The sequence below is a fragment of the Pterocles gutturalis genome, unplaced genomic scaffold, assembly GCF_000699245.1.
Source record: "Pterocles gutturalis isolate BGI_N339 unplaced genomic scaffold, ASM69924v1 scaffold16565, whole genome shotgun sequence".
Lineage (NCBI taxonomy): Eukaryota > Metazoa > Chordata > Aves > Pterocliformes > Pteroclidae > Pterocles > Pterocles gutturalis.
This window is the reverse complement of record NW_010138565.1, coordinates 5,887-12,341: the sequence shown is the minus strand read 5'-3', so window position 1 is coordinate 12,341 and position 6,455 is coordinate 5,887.

Here is a 6,455-nt window from a genome sequence, read left to right as displayed (position 1 = left end):
CTGGTTCTAAATCCGATCCCTCCTACTGGGATTTTTACCCCTCTCACCTGCCCTTGGCAGGGCTGTCTGTGGGGGTTTGCTCCAGTCTCCAGCCCAGGAGGGGACAGAGAAATCAGGGTGCTAGCTGGTGCTTTACATGAGCCTACAAATACAGCCTGCTCCTCCTTTCATTGCATCACAGAATGGTTTGGGTTGGAAAGGACCTCACAGATCATCGAGATCCAACCCCCTGCCATGGGACTCCCACTAGCCCAGGTTGCCCAAAACCTCATCCAGCCTGGTCGTGAAACAGTCTCCCCTGAGCGTGCTCCCCTTGGTGGGGCTGGGGACAAATGGGGAGAAAGAGCTGTAATTTAGACCTTGCAAAGATAAAGCTTCACCTCTAGCCGGTGCTTTTTAGCGAGCAAGTGTAACACGCCCTTAATTTCTCCCACCTGCCTCATCAAGTGCAATAAGGCACATCTGGTCCTGCAAGATGAGCTGCCTCCCTTCTGGCTTTGAGAGGAGCCCCCCTCCAAAGTTATAAACCTCAGACTCAGGCCATTGCAATGAAATGGTCTATTGTCAGCTAGGCCAGCATCGCTAATGCTGCGTAGGGCAAGAAAGCCATTATTCCTCTGTCCTCCCCTTGCAGACATTTTCCCCACTCGTGTCCCTGTTTCTGTCCCCCCCTGTGAGGGATGATTTAGGATCAGAGAATGGTTTGGGTTGGAAGAGACCTTAGAGATCATTGAGTTCCCCCCCCTGCCATGGGCAGGGACACCTCCCACCAGCCCAGGTTGCCCAAAGCCTCATCCAGCCTGGCCTTGAACCCCTCCAGGGATGGGGCATCCACAGCTTCTCTGGGCACCCTGGGCCACTGCCTCACCCCCCGCACAGGAAAACATTTCTTCCTCATATCTCATCTAAATCCCCCCTCTTTCAGCTTAAAGCCGTTCCCCCTCGTCCTGTCCCTCTACCCCTGATAAAGAGTCTCTCCCCATCTTTCCTGTAAGGCCCCTTTAAGCTTAAAGTTTAAAATTTATGGCTATTCCCTTTTCAAAAGACTCATGTTTGGAGAGTCCGGGTGTGAGGCAGCGTGTTCCCAGGAGGGATTTCGTGTCATTCCACGCTGATCAATGCCGTGGGAGTCTTGCGCTGCCGATGCAGCTCGGCTCGGGCGCTGCCTGACTCTTTGCCAGTGCTTGCTGTCTGACTTGTCCCTTCTCTCCTCTGCTGTCGCTGCACGGTGATGGATGGCTGGCTTTCTGCAAAGGTGCAGCTGGGTACACATCCTTGTCCCTGCCTGGGCTGGTGGAAGCGCCGACTGCCATGATCGATGCACCTCTTGCTCTACTGGACAGGACTTTGCTTTCTGCTGTGAGATTTCCTTGCAAACACCTAGCTGAGCTGAAGAAACACTTTGGAAGAAGATGTCAAAGCCCAGGCATGCAGCAGGACTTTGGGAGGTGCTGCCAGGCTCTTCTCACTGACCCAGAGGTGCAAAGGTTTAGATGAGGATCCTTTATCCTTGGGCAGAGCGTACGTGGCTGATGAGCATCCTTCCCTCCTCAGCCCAGCCTCCTGGGCTGGTTTCCTGGTATTTCTGGGACTCACCTTGCCCAGGTGCTTTACAGGTGCCAAATCCCCCTGGCCCCAGAAAAATCCAGCCTCAAGCAGGTTGATTTACATCACACAGCCCGTCCCTGAGCACCCGGGAGGCAACTGGAGCAGCAAAGCAAGGAGAGGACTCCCTGAGAGGTTGTACCTTGCATTACAGAGGCTGGTGGAGCTAGCTCGGACCAGCTCAGGATGGTTAAAACCAAAACAGTGGCATCTCACGGGGACAGGAGGTTGGTGCTCCCCCGGTGTGGGAACACTCTTGCTGTTGGGAAGCTGGAGTATTGTGGTGGCCATGGTGTTTCCCTGGTGTGGCCCTGCAGCTGTAGTGCTGTGAGTTGCCTCAACTAATTAATCCTCTGTTGCACTACAGAACCCCTTGGAGATGGGAGATGTTCATCCTGCAGCTCCTGGGAACTGGTTTTTCCACATTTTGTGAACCTGAGATGGAGAAGTCAAACCATGGTGTTTAAATGAGAGAGGCAACATCAGAAATGAACATAAAATACGCATCTCTTAATATTGGTGTTGCTTCTTGCCTTGGATAAGGGCATCCTGCAAATGGCATGGGCACCAGCAGGAAGTGATGTGATTTTGGGTAAGTTGTAGAGTTTGGTGCTTCTTCTGTTAAATGGGCGTAAGATCATTTACCCATCTTGAGGTGGAGAAGAAGGGAAGATGTTCAGAAAGCTAAGAGATCATCAGAGGAGTCAAGAGTCCCTTTGTGCGGGCAATTCAAGCTTTCAGGGTTGCTTTGCCGTCGGGGAAGGGTCTTCTGGATGCTGCCCAGGTGAGGGGAGGGATGGCTCTGCACCCACCGCCCCCTCCTCAAGGCTGGGCAGCCACTCATGATGCCCGGTGTGTGGGAGGCTCAGTGAGGGGGGTGCCCAGTGATGGGGACCCCCAGTGAGTGGAAGCCCAGAGAGCTGTGGTCCCAGGAGTGGGAGGCACCAAGTCCCTGGGCTTCCCCCTCCCTGAGGCTCCCAGTCTCTGGGTATCTCCTTCTTAGTCATCAGAGACATCATCCTCTCTCTGCTGTGAGGTGGTGTTCTTCCTTCCTTCTTCACCAGGATACTCTTACCCTGTCATCATCAGTTAGACAGACGTTAATTTAAAATGCATCACTTGGAACTCATGAGACTTTCCTGCTCGGTTTCTGATCATCCAGGTCAAATAAGATTAGAAAGGGCAACTATTTTTCCCATCCCAATTTAAAAAATAAGATTATTTCTGTCTCAAGCTGCCTTCTTTTTTTTTTTTTTTCTTTACCTTTTTTTTTGCAATTTTTTAATTCTTTTTGGAAATCAGCAGCTGCCCGGAGCCAGGTCAGGGTGACTCAGGAGCAGGACCGCTCAGAGCAGGGATGGAGCTGCGTTTTCCCGCAGGCGGCAGCCGTGACGCAGCTCCCCGTGGCAGGAGCTGCTTTCGGGGTGATGAATCATCTGCAGTGCATAGTTACTGTAATGATGAATTGTCATGAGTTTTAATTAGCAAATTGGTTAATTTTACTTAGAAAGTTGATGATTAGTACAACAGTAAGTGCTTAGTGCTTTCTTTGTAAGAGTCATTCAATATTGTTCTTCCTTGGATAATTAATTGGAGATGACTATTCCACAGAGCTTCTCCTGTATCCGTCTCTTAGTAGCAGACATTCCTACTTTACCTGGATGCTGTAAGCCACTTATGGGATGGGACTAATCACAGGAGACTTCCAAAAGCCTAGAAGGGACAAGCAGCAAGTCAGTAAGGAAGCTCTGCCTGATTTATTCCTTAGTGCTCTCAGCAGCTGCCTTCTATCCTAGCGTGCCGTAAATGCCTCGCTGCTTGCTTTGAATTTGGTTAATCTGGTTGGGCTTATCTTATCTTTTTTCAGGAGGTGGTTTGAGAATTAAAAGCTCGTGACTGACAACGTTTTGCTCTCCTGAGCTTTATGCTAAACTTTTATAGCTGTAATTGTCTCAGAAGAGTGTAGCTTGGCTCAGGCGTAGCTTGCATCTCCTGGTGCCCTCGTTGCCTGCAGTGTGAAAGCCCTGCCCTTGGAGGAGGGAGAGGAGCAACTGAGAGCAGGATTGTGTTCCAAGAAAACAGCAATATATTATGCACAAGATGTCTCCAAATGCAGCACCTTCCAATTACCCCAGGACTCTAGGCTTCAGCAGAATCCACTTCTTGTTGTGAAGAAGATTCCTTCTGCTTGGTTTAGCTCTGGTTTGGTCCTTGTGCCTTGATTCCCTTCTTGCCAGGGATGTAAATAGAGTGAGGTGCTGAGGAGGACCCCAGAGGTGGGTCAGAGAGAGGAGCAGGTGAGCTGCAGCAATGTCAGTGGGCTCTGTGGGAGCAAAGGACCTGCATGGAGCTGGCCAGGATCTCGAGAAGCAGCTGCAGACCAAAAGGCAGCTCAGAGAGAGATACTGGAGTGCCTTCGGTCTCATGAGTGAGAGCATCGCGCTCTCGTACTTCTTTGTCCCATAACACTCCATCCCAGACCTGATCAATGCTTGTCAGTGTTGGTAGACACTGGATTTATTGCCAGGGAAGGAAAGAAGCCACCAGGACTATTCATGGAGTAATAGAGAGTAATTTGACTTTTAATTGTGAATTATTAAGTGTATCATCATTAAGTTATACTGGTGTAAATATGAACAGAATCAGGTCCATTAGATTTGATATTTGGTTCTAACCTTCCCCTGTGTAAATCAGGAGTAACCCTCTTACAGAAGCGAGGTTATGATTTGAAACTGGGACAGAATCTAGTTTGATTTTCCAGGATTACCGGGTGTCACTTCCCACTTACCCCCTAGAGCCTTGTGTCCCCCCGGTATCGGATGATGTAGCCGGGTTCTCGCAGTGGTAAGGCTGCCTCTGCTTTGTCCCCATTCAACTGGGGCTCTCTTATTCCCTGAAAAGGACAGTAATGGGGGATTTGGTACTTTTTGCAAACGTGAGTGGACTCTCAGCATTTGCCTGCTAATGTTTGCGCCTCCCGGACTTGCTGGCAGAGAACAGCGTGAGGTTGATGCTCAGCGTGCATTGACTTCTGGACCAGGAAAGAAAGTCACTTCTGTCAGATGGAAAAGGGGTAAACTGGCTAGAAAAGAGCTTTTTTTTTTTTTTTTTTCCTGGCTTCTACAGCACTATTATGTGCAATGAAGACACTAACTGCCCCCATGTCAGGGAATTGCTGAGAACCAGACCCTGCGAGGATTGCCAAATCCTCCCCTGAATGCCAGAGGAAGCACTGTAAGTAAAAGCCGTCTGTCCCAACTGAAAGGCTGAATGATGTCTTCAGAACTACACCGTTAACTTCATTAATTTTCCTATCTGTGCAAGGCAACAAACTGATGAAACGAAAGCATTCTGTATGGTATTTGCATAGAAATCTACTTGTCCTGGCCCAGCCACGCTCTTAAGCCTTGTATTGAGGTGTGAGGGAGAGCACATCCATCTATTTTTATTTTTTATTCTGTGTTGCATTTAAAATACAGACAGAAAAAGGGGGAACGGGGGTACTTTGGCTGCCACCTTAATTGCAACCTCGCAATTAAAGGCTGCAGGCTTTCTTGGACAGCTCTTCCACGAGTGTCACACACAAATATATCTGACACCTGGGTTCAGTATTCTTCTGTGCTTTTTTGTGAAGTCATCTTTCTTATTTTTGTGCCAAGTGGTCTGTCTAAATTGAATTGCATTTAAATGAGGTGAGCGTGCGACGGATCATCTGACTGCTGCTGCTTCCCTCCAAGTTTTGTGACAAATTACTCTAATGCAAACAACCGTGTCTCATACCTTGAACTTACTGCTGCAATTAAATTCTGATCCGTTAAGCCTTAGCTGGAAAAAACAATCTAGTAATAGCACTCGTGCGTGTTTGCACAGAAAAGCGTGGGGTGCGCCTATAGCAGATGCTGACAGACCTCTGTTAATGCAGTTTGCAGGGGTCACAGTGACATTGAAGACACAAGCAATGACATTAGCATGTTTGGGGCATTCAGTGCAAGCTCTCCAGGAATCGGAGCACATACTGTGATGCCTTCAGTGCTGCGTCAGCCGAGTTATGCCACCAGCTGAGTTTTCACTGGCTTATTGTATAGGGGAGGACAACTAAATACTGTGCAAAGACAACAATCCTGCAACCTGGGCTAGTGGGAGGTGTCCCTGCCCATGGCAGGGGGGTGGAACTCGATGATCTTTAAGGTCCCTTCCAACCTAAACCATTCTGTGATTCTACAGTTCTATAATGAGCCAAGGAAGGGTGCTGACCAGTCACTGAAATCCCCCTAAAACCTACTTTTGTCTGAGTGATCAGCAAGATATAATGAGTGACACGGGAACAAGCCTGCAGGGTGCACGGCTCGGCGATTAGTCAGTTCTCATTACCTCTCCCTCCAATTAACGGCAAGTACATCAGCGCTCCTGAGTCAACGGGCACCTCAGGAGAAAGTAGACTTCCCCGAAATGCTGCCAGATGTCAGCAGAAGCTCCAATCCCCCCCTACCTTGACCTTTTTGTACTTTTAACACACCTAATTAACCATTAACACAGCCATGGTTTTGTCGCTCCAGCCCTTTGCCTGAGCTCTGACAATAGAAGTGGAATACGAGTTAATTTCTCAATTCAATCCAAGATATTATTATGAAATATTTTTATGTATCTTTGGTGTCTGCAGGCTGCAGAAGCAGCTAACTTGTCACAATGCCCTTCTTTATGAAGGTGTCATTTTTTTCCTCTTCTTTTTTTTTTCGTCAGTTCGCTTACCTGCGACTTGTCAGAAATAATTAAATGCTGTGATTGCTCTGGCCTCCCTTCAGTGAGCATTTCCCCGACTCATAAATACAAGAGTAGCTCCCTTGAGCTCT